Source organism: Rutidosis leptorrhynchoides, chromosome 2 (genome assembly GCF_046630445.1).
Source record: "Rutidosis leptorrhynchoides isolate AG116_Rl617_1_P2 chromosome 2, CSIRO_AGI_Rlap_v1, whole genome shotgun sequence".
Lineage (NCBI taxonomy): Eukaryota > Viridiplantae > Streptophyta > Magnoliopsida > Asterales > Asteraceae > Rutidosis > Rutidosis leptorrhynchoides.
This window is the reverse complement of record NC_092334.1, coordinates 228,617,439-228,632,385: the sequence shown is the minus strand read 5'-3', so window position 1 is coordinate 228,632,385 and position 14,947 is coordinate 228,617,439.

The window sequence follows — 14,947 nt, the reverse complement described above, 5'->3', positions numbered from 1 at the left end:
GTTGCTCTCCCTAGAAAGTATCTACTACCCCTAAACACAAGATCCCAAGTATAAATCCCAATAGAACTAAGGAAAATTAAGCACTATACTCTACCATGCCAATCTCTTTGATCAAGAACTTTAGTCTAAGTTCATCTAAGGGTTTAGTGAACATGTCAGCTAATTGCACTTTGGTAGCCACAAAGTATAACTCTACATCTCCTTTTTCTTCATGGTCCTTAATGAAATGATAACGAATATCTATGTGTTTAGCCTAGAATGCTGGACCGGGTTGCTTGTAATTGCTATAGAACTTTGAGAATCACAGTAAATTGGGGTCTTAGAAATCTTAAAGCCATAGTCCAAAAGTTGAGTTTGCATCCACAAAACTTGTGAACAACAGTGAGCTGCATCAATATACTCAGACTCAGCTGTTGATAAAGACACACAGTTCTGCTTTTTGGATGACCAACCAACTAGCTTATTCCCCAACATCTGAATTGATCTAGATGTGCTTTTTCTATCAACATGGCAACCGCCATGATCCGCATTAGTATAAGCAGTGAGATTGAAATCGGATCCATGAGGATACCAGATTCCAAGGTTAGGTCTACCTTTAAGGTACTGAAAATTCTAACAACTGCTTTGGAGTGGGATTTCTTAGGGTTCAACTTAAAGTGGGCACAGACTGTTACAACAAGTGTAATATCTGGTCTACTTGCAGTCAGATACATTAAAGTGCCAACCATGCTTCGATAAAGCGTAACGTTAAAGGGTTCCCCATTAGCATCAGCATCCAGTAAAGTCCTCATTGGGGTTGTCATTGGTTATAAAGCAGTCATTTTAAAACGTTTTAGCATATCATTGATATATTTTGTTTGACTGATAAAAATCGCATTTGGTAATTGTTTTACTTGTAACCCCAAAAATAAATTCAACTGGTCAAGCATGCTCATTTTGAATTTGTTGGCCATAAGGTCACCAAATTCTTTGCATAAAGCCGGGGACGTAGAACTAAAAATAATGTCATCAACGTAAATTTGAACCAAGAGAATGTGACCGTGGTTTTTACGGATGAAGAGCGTTGTATCAATCGTTCCACGAGAGAAGCCATTATTCAGCAAATACTTTATTAAGGTCTCGTACCATGCACGCGGTGCTTGTTTCAGACCATACAAAGCTTTTTCCAAGTAGTAGACGTGGTTTGAATGAATGGGATCGACAAAGCCTTCTGATTGATCAACATAAAATTTCTCTTGAAGATGACCGTTCAGAAAAGCGGTTTTGGCATCCATTTAAAACACCGTGAACTTCATATGAGAAGCAAATGCAAGGAAAAGATGAATAGCCTCAATCCTAGTAAACGTTTCATCATAATCAATACCCTCTTATTATCGATATCCCTTGGCCACAAGACGTGCCTTATTTCGAACCACAATTCTATCAGAATCCTTCTTGTTTTTAAAAATCTACTTAACCCCTATTGGTCGTTGACCTGTTGGTCTTGAAACTAATCTCCATACTTTTAACTGTTCAAATTCATTGATCTCTTCTTGCATTGCTATCACCCAGTTCGGATCTAGTTAAGCTTGATCAACCGTTATTGGTTCAATCTTACTAAGAAAGCAGTGTGCAAACACATATTCCGAGTGGCCCTTCAAGTTGAGACTGGAGCAGATGCATTACCAATAATTAGATCTATCGGGTGACTTTTAGTCCATCAATTGTTATGTGGAAGAGGTTGTACATCAGTGGAATCCATTGAAACATCAACCGTTATTGACGTTGAGCCTTGATCCGCTTGTGCTGATGTAACACTTCCTTATGGATTCATGTGAGTATCTGGAGAAACAACTGGAGCGGTATCAACGGATGAATCTTGAATTGGTTCAAGATTATCCGTAATAGGAGGTGGGAGGGAGGATGAAGAAGCAACAGGTGAATCAGATAGTGTTGTATCTTCATCAAAAAGACTTGGTTGAGTCTCTACAGTAGTTGAATGTGTTGGTGTAACCGGTACGGATTGAACATTTGAAATCCGTTGAGGAGCATAAAGACTATCAAACAAGATATCCAATTCCTCTGTTGTTACCGTAGGAACACCCTTCTTCAAGAAAATTGAATTTTGCGCGAAGAAGTAGTATCCAGGTTAGGATCGGGTTTTGAACCATTTTGTTCAAAAGCCATTCCCGATACCTCATCGAACTTCACATTAATGCTTTCCTTGATCATCTTTATCCATTTTGATAGACACGATAAGAAACTTTGTTCAAAGAATAACCGAGAAATATCTCATGATCTGTCATAACCCGACCTTAACCATAAGGACGAATACAATAACATATGATTTCATCGCGAGGTATTGACCTCTATATGCGACGTTTTTCAAAACCTGCATTTGTTTTTACAATACAAACCATAACTTTTATTACAAATACAAGGTTTAAACAAGATAATAATGATTATCGTTTAGCGATAATCTTAGACTTACAAACTTTACATGTGATAATAACAATACGACTTCCAACATATTTTACATTACAAATCCTCCGATATGCAGTTTTATTTTTGACACAAATATGCATACTCAAGATCTTGCTTAAATTCAACATGTTGCAGCGGAAGCTTTTAGTTATCACCTGAGAATAAACATGCTTAAAACGTCAACATAAAGTTGGTGAGATATAGGTTTAATGCCGGCAGCGTTACGAATATAGACCACAAGATTTCATATATAAACGTTTTAATAAAAATAATCTAAGTTGTTGAGCACTTGATAACCATACTTAACATTTAATCAACGTCGGATATTCCCTTTATTATGAAATCTTACTACACCGTACCAAGTGTAGTCACCGAAACGAAGTACTGTGCAACCGTTGAATACTGGTCGTCCAGTCCGGTTGGGGTTGTCAGACCCGATAGATCTATCAACAGGATTCGCGTTTACAATACCTCATGTAAATAGTAGTTACCAAGTTACAGGGAAGTATGCCAGTGGTACAACTCAACGTAGAATATATATTTTTAATCACTTGTATCCATAACGTAAATCATAAAATGCATGTATTCTCATCCCGAAATATTTAGAGTTTAAAAGTGGGACTATATACTCTCTTTTGTCTTGAAGGTATTTAACTCGACTTGGTCTCCGATAGATATCACGAACCTAACCATATATATAATATATCAACATATTTTCTTTTTAAGTAATCGTTATATATATATATATATATATATATATATATATATATATATATATATATATATATATATATATATATATATATATATATATATATATATATATATATATATATATATATATATACTTTTAATACGTTTAATATTTTCTTAGTCCGTAGTTAGCAGTCCGATGTTAGTGGTCCATAATTAGTTGCTTAAATAAAATAAATAAAGACTCCATCGTATTCGTATTGATTAGAATTAATCTCGACCCATGGTACCATGTTGTCAAGTGACGTGTTGCGTACATAAAGTACCGTGTTGTCAAATGACGTGTTGCGTACAATCATGAGGTCTTATGATTAATCTTTTCGTGTTGTTTACGGGTGGTCCTGAAATATATAAAATTAAATCATAAGTAAATATATATTAAATATTATGTTAATTAGCCAAGATATGATTAATCCGATTTTGTCATAATATGATATATTACAGGTCTTGAAGTGTTTTTAAAAATCAAATTAGAAGGATCTATTTAGTTTGCGAACAAGTTTGAAATCACTCAAACTATGTTCTTGTTGTTAAAATTTTATAACACAAAATAAGATAGCTATATAAAAATGAATCGAATAAGGTTATGAATAAGGTTACTACCTCAAGTTACTTGGACAAAGCTACTGGAAAAGGTAAGAAAAATCTTGGAATCAAAAGAGTGGTGGAGTGGGATTGAAAGATTGGAAGTAATCTCCTTGAAATCGGATGACTATATTGATACGTTCTTGAGTAGGTAAATGAAGAGAGATTAGGGAGTGAATTAACTTGAAAGAAAATTGGAAATGAAAGTTGTATGTGTGTGTGTGTGCAAAATAGCATAATTATGGGATGGATATATAGGAGATTTAGTTTGTTTTCTTGCACAAAAGTCACACACGAGGTTAAATGGCTGGTTCCCACATGTAACATCATGTCTAGTGGCTGATCATTGAAGTTTATTGTTGGTATATACCAATAGTAAATACGTATAGAAGCTGGGTATGATACGGTTACATATACCCTTGATATACTTGTAGAAATTTTGAGGAATCGGAACGAGAATTCAAATATGGACGGGTTTATAACTGTAAAAGAGGCTCAAAACTGGGCTTTTATTTTTGGGTCAAACCGGGCCAAAATAAAATTTTAAGACATTTTTAATAAAGCAATGTCAGCTCGACCCTAGCCAGGGGCTCTGCCCCTTGGACCCCGCCAGGGGTTGCCACCCCTTGGACCCCGCTTATCGGGGGCGCTGCCCCCGAACCCCCGTCATAATCAAGATAAGTTCAAACAAGTGTGCACTCCACACTTCCCCAAACTTGTTCGATATTTATCAAGATTATTTTGGTTACAAATTAATCCCATTACACTTAAATTATATTGGTGACATAGATCACCAACACATTATATATTGTAAGTATACATGTCAAAGAATGTTACATATAGTTATCGTTTTGAAAACTTAAGTTAGTGGTCTCAAAGTATACTTATAACTCATTGTTGTTAGTTCACAATGAAATGTTAAACCATCCTTAAATCATGTTAAATATGTATAGATATGTACATATACATAATCGTATAATTATCGTGTGTTATATAGTTCGTGATATCATCGGTCAAATTGGACGGTCAAACGTTGTGTGAAACTCTTTTCAAAAACATAAGTCTCAACAGTTTGGATTGCTTATCATGTTGGTAAGGTTTATTTTATGTAAATATTAATCTCATAAGTATAAAACGATCGGAAAAATCCCGGTCGTTACAGTACCTACCCGTTAAATAAATTTCGTCCCGAAATTTTAAAGTTGTACCTATTTTACGTTTTCCGGAAACAAATGTGGATACTTTTGTTTCATCTTATCCTCTCGTTCCCAAGTAAACTCGGGACCCCTTTGAGCATTCCAACGAACCTTGACGATTGGTATGTTGCTCTGCTTGAGTTGTTTAACTTCACGGTCCATGATTTCGACTGGTTCTTCTATGAATTGTAGTTTCTCGTCGACTTGGATTTCTTCAAGAGGAATGGTGAGATCTTCCTTTGCAAGACATTTCTTGAGGTTTGAGACGTGAAATGAATTATGTACCCCGGCGAGTTGTTGTGGTAACTCGAGTCGATAAGCTACCGGTCCGATGCGTTCAATGATCTTGAACGGGCCTACATACCTTGGGTTCAGTTTACCCCTTTTTCCAAAACGTATTACACCTTTCCAAGGTGACACCTTTAGCATAACCATGTCACCGATCTAAAACTCTAATGGTTTCCTTCGGACATCGGCGTAGCTCTTTTGGCGACTACGGGCTGTTTTCAATCTCTCCTTGATTTGCACTATCTTCTCAGTAGTTTCATGGATGATCTTGGGACCAGTTAATTGTCGATCTCCTACTTCATTCCAATAGATAGGGGATCTACACTTCCTTCCATACAGTGCTTCGAATGGTGCAGCTTTAATGCTCGCATGATAACTATTATTATACGAGAATTCTGCTAATGGTAGATATTTATCCCATCCGTTTCCAAAATCGATCACACATGCCCTGAGCATGTCTTCAAGAGTCTGAATTGCTCTTTCACTCTGCTCGTCAGTTTGCGGATGATATGCGGTACTCATATCCAAACGGGTTCCCAGGGCCTCCTGTAGTGATTGCCAAAACTTTGATGTAAATCTACTATCACGATCGGATATAATGGAAATGGGTATTCCATGCATTGAAACAATTTCCTTTATGTATAATCGTAATAGTTTCTCCATTCTATCCGTTTCCTTTATAGGCAAGAAATGTGCAGATTTGGTGAGACGATCAACTATTACCCAAATGGTGTCATAACCCCAGGCAGTCTTAGGTAACTTTGTGATGAAATCCATGGTAATACCATCCCATTTCCATTCTGGGATTTCTGGTTGTTGAAGTAACCCTGACGGCTTCTGGTGTTCTGCTTTGACTTTGGAACAAGTTAAACATTCCCCAACATATGTTGCAACATCTGTCTTTAAATTAGGCCACCAATAATGCGTCTTAAGATCTTGATACATCTTTCCAAATCCAGGATGTATCGAGTATCTTGTCTTATGTGCCTCGTTCAATATCAACTTCCTTAATCCACCCAACTTCGGTACCCAAATACGGTTTGCGAAATATCGAATTCCGTCTTCCCGTATAACGAGTTGCTTCTCATACTTCTTCATTATTTCATTTCCTATGTTTTCTTTAGTAAGAGCTTCTCGTTGAGCCTCTTTGATTTGTGAGTTGAGATTCATGCGAATTTTTATGTTCATTGCTCGTACTCGAATTGGTTCCCATTCCTTTCTGCTTAGAGCGTCGGCTACTACATTCGCTTTCCCGGGATGATAGCGAATCTCACAATCATAGTCGTTTATCAGCTTGACCCACCTACGTTGCCTCATGTTCAGCTGTTTCTGATCGAAAATATGTTGAAGGCTTTTATGATCAGTAAACACAGTGCATTTAACTCCATATAAATAGTGTCTCCATATCTTCAATGCAAACACTACTGCCCCAAATTCTAGATCATGCGTCGTATAATTCCGCTCATGAATCTTCAATTGTCGAGATGCGTATGCAATAACTTTCTTTCGTTGCATAAGGACGCAACCAAAACCTTGTCTCGAAGCGTCACAATATATCTCAAAATCATCGTTCCCTTCAGGTAACGATAAAATAGGTGTCGTGGTCAACTTCTTCTTGAGTAATTGAAATGCACTCTCCTGCTCAACGGTCCATTCGTACTTCTTCCCTTTTTTGTTAACGCTGTCAATGGTTTAGCTATTCGGGAAAAATCTTGAATAAACCTTCTATAATAACCGGCTAAACCCAAAAATTGGCGTATCTGCATTGGTGTCTTAGGAGTCTCCCATTTTTCAATGGCCTCAATTTTAGCTGGATCAACCTGAATTCCTTTGCTACTAACAACGTGGCCAAGAAATTGCACTTCTTTCAACCAAAATGCACACTTAGAAAATTTGGCGTATAAATGTTCTTTTCTTAACAATTCTAATACCAACCTTAAATGCTGCTCATGCTCTTGCTCACTCTTGGAATAGATAAGAATATCGTCAATGAAAACGATAACAAACTTATCTAAATACGGACTACAGACTCGATTCATGAGGTCCATGAATACAGCTGGCGCATTAGTCAACCCAAACGGTGTTAGGATTCAAAAGATTACCAAGTTTCCATATCCATATATGTATATGTCTAAAATCATTTTTATAAACATAGAAAGCGGAAGCATATTAAAACAATCTTTACAAAGTTTAACCATTTAAACATGAATCCCAAAATAGATCAAGTCAAGAATAATATGCTTACATACAACAAGTGAGTTTATAGTTTTACCTCCTCAAGCTTGAAATACCCACAAGCAATAACCCCAACACCTTTGTAATCAGTTAGGATTTAAATGACACTATAAATGAGCTTGTAAAAACCAAATTAAGACCTCCCTTTTGGCAATAAAAGGCCACGGCCTTCAGCACAACAGCAGCAGAATTTTGTGCACTTTTCTAGCTCTTTTGATATGTTTGAATGCATGTGTGTTTGGAATACTAAGTCCCCTTGGTCTTAGTTAAGCATGGGTAGCAAGTATTAAACAAATGCATGCTTATTCTAACTCCCATGCCACTCACATTGCCATAATATAATATACTTTTATAAAAAAAAAACTGATTTTATAAAATCAGTTTTTATAAAACTTGATTTCATAAAATACATTTTATAAACTTGTATATATATTATTTGTTATGTATATTTTATAAAACCAATTTTATAAAATGTATCATAACTTAATCAATTATTTAACCTATAAATAATTAAATCCTTGTTATATAAGTTGTTCCATAACTTATATATAAACATATCAAGTAATATTATTTAAGAAGCCTTTTCCTTAAAATTCAAGTGTCGCGTATTTAATCAATGATCCAATCGTTAAGATCAAATACGAACAAGGTGTCGGTAAGCTTGTTATTGGGTATGACCCGACTTGGATCAAAACATATTAGCCACATTAATTTAATATGTCTCTCGGGCATACGAAAAAACCTTCAATCTCCCACTTGCACGAGAAACATAAGAAATTAATGCAAGTGACGGATACCACCTAACGACCGTCCATCACCCCCAATATGTTATGACTTTGTGCCATTCAATAACATCATCCCTTTCGAGTTCCCATCTCGAATATGAATAGGTGAATCTTTTCATTATATCCTTTCGTCCTAGATGTCATGTTAAATCCAAGAGGCACAGAGTGATCACTCTCTTCTAGATTTAACTTTATCAGGCCTTAGACATCTGACTCTCAACGAATAAGAGGGACAAATTCCATCTTGACTACATACGTCCTAAATATATATACCTTGTATTATACCTGAGCTCTTCCTTATGAACTACCATATTTCAGAATAGCGAAGGAATGAATCAAGGCACAATACTTGGTAAATATCCGAACCCAATATGTATCTCAGGTCAGAGGATACAATGATATTCGCCTTTACTCAAGACTACATGTGATCAACCACAAAGGCTCCATTTAGTAAATCTTGAGGGCGGGTCTTCCAATATTTATATCCCACAAATATCTATGAACCTTGGTTGCAACCTTGCCCCACATTCAGTCCGTGAATGTGTACCAATCCAAGTTCATAATAGTCTAAACCTCACACTTGTTCCCACAAATGTGATCAACTACGGAATTTAGAATAATTGCTTATTCATGGATAAAATATGCAAAATAGGAACTTAACTCAAAATAAATTAAACCATAATTATATTAATGAGTTTGAACAATTTCGTTCCGTTACAATACTTAAAACAGATCATGACCAATCACTAGAATATCGAAGCCCTAATGCACAAACATGTCCTGCATGTTTTGATCCATGTAAGAGCTTCGTGAGAGGATCCGCTATATTAAGATCTGTGTGAACTTTGCGAATACATATCTTTCCCTTTTCAACTTCATCCCTTATGTAGTTGAATCTCCGCTCAATGTGACGGGTCTTTTGATGAGCACGAGGTTCCTTGATTTGAGCAATCGCACCCTCGTTGTTACAAAAGATCTCAAGAAGGTCCTGAATGGAAGGGACTACTCCTAAGTCGTCGATGAATTTCTTCATCCATGCAGCTTCCTGAGCTGCTAATGATGCGGTGATGTACTCCGACTCTGTAGTGGATAGAGCAACAACATCCTGTTTTGAACTCTTCCAAGAGACCGCACCTCCATTTAATGTGAAGACATAACCGGATTGTGATCGAGAATCATCACGTTCAGTTTGGAAACTCGCATCCACGTAACCTTTTACAGCGTGTTCCCTTTTGAATAGGTACCAAACCTTTCTTAGAGTTCTCCATCTTGAACCTTTTCAAGATCTTTTCAATGTATGCACTTTGATTTAAACCTATCAGTTTCTTGGATCTATCCCTGTAGATCCCAATCCCCAAAACGTATTGTGCTTCTCCAAGATCCTTAATGGAGAAGCATTTGCTTAACCAAGTTTTAACACCTTGCATTGCCGGAATATCATTTCCAAATAACAATATATCATCCACATATAGTACAAGGAACATGATAGTGCTCCCACTAGCTTTCTTGTATACACAAGCTTCATCACCATTTTTAATGAAGCCAAATTTCTTGGCCTCCTCATTAAAACGATGATTCCACATTCTAGATGCTTGTTTCAATTCGTAGATTGACTTCTTTAACTTGCATACCTTTTTAGGATATTTCGGATTAACAAAACCCTCAGGCTGAACCATATAGACATCTTCCTCAAGATGTCCATTTAGGAAAGCGGTCTTGACATCCATTTGCCATATTTCATAATCATAATGAGCAGCAATGGAAAGTAATATCCTAATAGACTTTAGCATTGCCACAGGCGAAAAAGTTTCATCATAGTCAACCCCTTGAGTTTGAGTGAAACCTTTTGCTACAAGTCTAGCTTTATATGTATCCAAGTTTCCATGTATGTCGGTTTTCATTTTGAAAAGCCATTTACAATCAACTAGCCTTGAGCCAGTAGGTTATGTAACAAGTTCCCAAACTTGGTTGTCATACATGGATTGAATCTCAGCGTTCATGGCTTCCTGCCATTTTTCTTTATCAATCCTTGATAAAGCATCTTGGTAGTTTATTGGTTCATCCAAATCAACCACATAGCAACCATCCATGAGAAACCCATATCTCTCAGGAGGATTACTAATCATACCAGATCTGCGAACGTATTGTGTATTTTGATCATCCATTTGATCATTCTCAACATTTTCATGTTGAGTGCTAGTGTCAACCAATTGTGTATCATCTACTTGATCTTGAACCTCCTCAAGATCTATCTTCCTTTCAATATTTCCTTCCATTAGGAACTTAGTTTCAAAGAATTCCGCCTTCCGAGCAACAAATACATTCTGCTCGGATGGATCATAGAAATAATATCCCATATCATTCTTGGGATATCCTATGAAGATACACTTCGTGGATCGAGCATTCAACTTATTAGGGACGTAACGCTTAGGGTAAGCTTCACATCCCCATACCTTTAAGTATGATAGAGATGGAGGTTTTCCAAACCACATCTCATGAGGTGTTCGTTCCACTTTCTTGGTTGGGGCCATATTTAAAATACGAGCCGCGGAGCATAGACAATAACCCCAAAATGATAGAGGTAACGAGCTTCTAGCCATCATAGATCGAACCATATCCATTAGGGTTCGGTTCCTCCTTTCGAAAACTCCATTCAGTTGGGGTGTTCCAGGAGGAGTGAGTTGTGAGATAATCCCACAACTTCTAAGATGATCTTGGAAGGCATAGCTTAGGTATTCACCTCCTCTATCGGTACGCAGTACCTTGATTGTCTTGTTGAGTTGATTTTGTACTTCGTTTTGATATTCTTTGAATGCTTCAAAAGTTTCATCCTTATGCCTTAACAAGTAGACATATCCGAAATGACTGAAGTCATCAATGAATGTAACAAAGTATCTTTCACCATTCCTAGTCATGGGCTTAAAGGGACCACACACATCCGAATGTATTAATCCCAACAAGTCTTTAGCCCTTTCATAGGTCCCTTTGAAAGGTGCTTTAGTCATTTTGCCTTGTAAACAAGATTCACATACATCAAACGAGTCCATCTCATTTGATTTTAAAAGTCCATTCTTTTGAAGTGTATGCATTCGGTTCTTGTTTATGTGACCAAGGCGACAATGCCATAAGTAGGAATCACTCAAATCCCTTTTGAGTTTCTTGGTGCTTGTATGGTACATTGAACTACTAGATGATGTGTTATCATGAACCAATTCATAAATTCCATTTGAAGGCGAAGCCTTGAAATAGAATACATTATCTAAACAAACATGGATATCATCATTAATAAAATTAACATTAAAACCATATTGTTTCAAACGGGAAACAGAAATAATGTTTCGACACAAGTCGGGTGCATACAAAACATCATTCAAAATAAGTTCCATGCTACTTGGAAGTTTTAACACAAAGTCTCCTTGAGATTTCACTTGCACTTTAGCTCCATTCCCCATGAAGAGACTTGATGTTCCCGTTTGCTTGTTACTTCTTTTGAACCCCTGCAAAGAATTGCAAAGGTGAGTTCCACATCCAGTGTCTAATACCCATGTATTAGAAGAAGTAATACTAAGCTCTATATATACCATATATATATTACCTGAGGATTGCCCCGCATCCCTCTTTTCCTTCAACTCCTTAAGGTAGACCGGACAGTTTCGTTTCCAATGACCCATCTCACCGCAACCGAAACATGGGTCTTCCTTGGGGTTTGCCTTTTCCGCAACCTTTTGCTTTTTGTTCTTGTTCTTGGTTGGGGTAACCATCTTCACCTTTCCCTTGCCTTGATAGGCGGGTCCTTTTCTCTTAGCCACCTTAGGCTTAGAGGTGTTGTTACCTTTTGACCCGCCATCATTGATCATTAGCACGGGTGAAGCCCTTTTACCCATGCTTGTTTCGGCCGTCCTTAACATGCCATGAAGCTCACCGATGGTCTTATCCATCCCATTCATATTGTAATTAATTACAAATTGGTTAAACCTCTTTGACAAGGAGTTTAGGATAAGATCGGTGGCTAGCTCATTGGAAATGTTGAGGTTAAGACGGTTTGCGCGATCAATGAGGCTTTTCATTTTGAGGACATAGGAGGAGACGGATTGGGTGTCATCCATACGACATGCATGTAGCGCTCGAACCGTTTCGAAGCGCTCGACACGTGCTTGTTGAAGGAACATCTCCTTCAATTGCGTTATCATGTCATATGCACTATGATGTTCGAAATCCTTTTGGAGTTCAGGTATCATAGTCCCAAGCATTAGGCAACCAACTTGCACCGAATCGGCACAATATTTGTCATAGTAAGCCATGCCCTCCATATCATCCATGTCGGGTTGATCGGGAATGGGGTCCTCCAACACATACGCTTTATCCTCAAGTTTGAGGACAATCCTAAGATTACGGAACCAATCCATAAAGTTCGTATGGTTGAGTTTGTCTTTCTCGAGGAGAGACCTTAACGATAGGTTGTTTAGGTTAAGTGGTGCGTTTTGCATGTTGTTGTTGTTATTAGCAGCCATCTACAAAATTAACAAAGTTCATTTAAGTATTGATTTCAAATTTAATAAACAATACCCTTTTATATTATAATTGTCTTATTAAATATTAGAATCCAACGGTAAATCAAATTTCGGTTAGGTGACCTTTATCCCGTTATTTGATTTAGCTAGGTTGTCATTTATATGACAATTGCAATCCTTTTGCAACTTCTAAATTATGGGATCATGCAATCCTTTTGCATGGCATATTTATCCCATCAACGCCTATTTGTCCCTCATGCTTCGGTGACCCTAAGTTCATGATTCCCAAATCAAGTCGTCCTACTTGTGTAAACATGTAAAATTAATCATGCAAGTGGTTAGGTGACCTTTATCCCACAAGCATGTGAATTTTACCTTAACCATATTAGTTTGCTCATAACGGTTAGGTGACCTTTATCCCATTATGAGTTCACTACTATGTTCAAGTGTCCCACAATAGGATGGCGTTTAACTTGTTTTCCTTGTTTTAGTTTTAAAGGGATTTTAAGTCTTTCTTAAATTCTAGTTTAAGCTAACATTTTGCCATACACCAACATGCGTTTGATGTATGGTATATAATGAAAAACCCATTTCATATCATTAGTAAAATAACCAAATTTTACTTGATATAAACCATTTTATATACATTTTGCATCTAGTACCTAATAACCATTTATTAGTGTCTTTTGTTGTTTTAATTATAACCAATTATAATGTCATTTTTGCAAGTTGTTTCATGAGATCTTGTAACAACCAAACACATACACAAAACCATACAAGCATGCAAAATAAAAGTCCACAATCATGCCAAAGTGGTAAACACTTGTTTAGCCAAAACAAGTGTTACCTAAAGGGTTAAGACCACAAAGTAGGAGATTAACAAATCTCCCACTAACTCTTGCATCCTTATGCTCCATCTTGTAATCTTCTTGAATCTTCACTTTTCTTTTTACAAAATATATAACCTAATACATTTTTCTAGAAAAGGTAATTACAACCTAATCTATTTTACATACCAAATAAAATAAATTACATCACCAAAATTACAAGATTATTACAAACCAAATGAATGAATTTACAATCATCAAAATACAACCAAATCACACACAAATCCAACCACAAGGTCAAGGCATGATTGTGAACCAAAACAACAACAAATCTTGGCCAAACTTGAAGCTCCAAAACCCATTTGGAACCCCAAAAATTCGGCCAAAAAAGGACCCCCACCCAAAACCCAAAATTTTACTTTCTAGTTTCATGCATGTTACTAGATTGTAAAGAAAATGGGTTTACAAGCCAAATACAAGAAGCATATTTCTATGACTTTGGCTCTTGATACCATTGTTAGGATTCAAAAGATTACCAAGTTTCCATATCCATATATGTATATGTCTAAAATCATTTTTATAAACATAGAAAGCGGAAGCATATTAAAACAATCTTTACAAAGTTTAACCATTTAAACATGAATCCCAAAATAGATCAAGTCAAGAATAATATGCTTACATACAACAAGTGAGTTTAGAGTTTTACCTCCTCAAGCTAGTTGAGGGTTACTACAAGATGATGAAGAAGATGATGATGAACAAGCTTCTTACTTGAAGCCTCAAGCTTGAAATACCCACAAGCAATAACCCCAACACCTTTGTAATTAGTTAGGATTTAAATGACACTATAAATGAGCTTGTAAAAACCAAATTAAGACCTCCCTTTTGGCAATAAAAGGCCACGGCCTTCAGCACAACAGTAGCAGAATTTTGTGCACTTTTCTAGCTCTTTTGATATGTTTGAATGCATGTGTGTTTGGAATACTAAGTCCCCTTGGTCTTAGTTAAGCATGGGTAGCAAGTATTAAACAAATGCATGCTTATTCTAACTCCCATGCCACTCACATTGCCATAATATAATATACTTTTATAAAAAAAAACTGATTTTATAAAATCAGTTTTTATAAAACTTGATTTCATAAAATACATTTTATAAACTTGTATATATATTATTTGTTATGTATATTTTATAAAACCAAGTTTATAAAATGTATCATAACTTAATCAATTATTTAACCTATAAATAATTAAATCCTTGTTATATAAGTTGTTCCATAACTTATATATAAACATATCAAGTAATA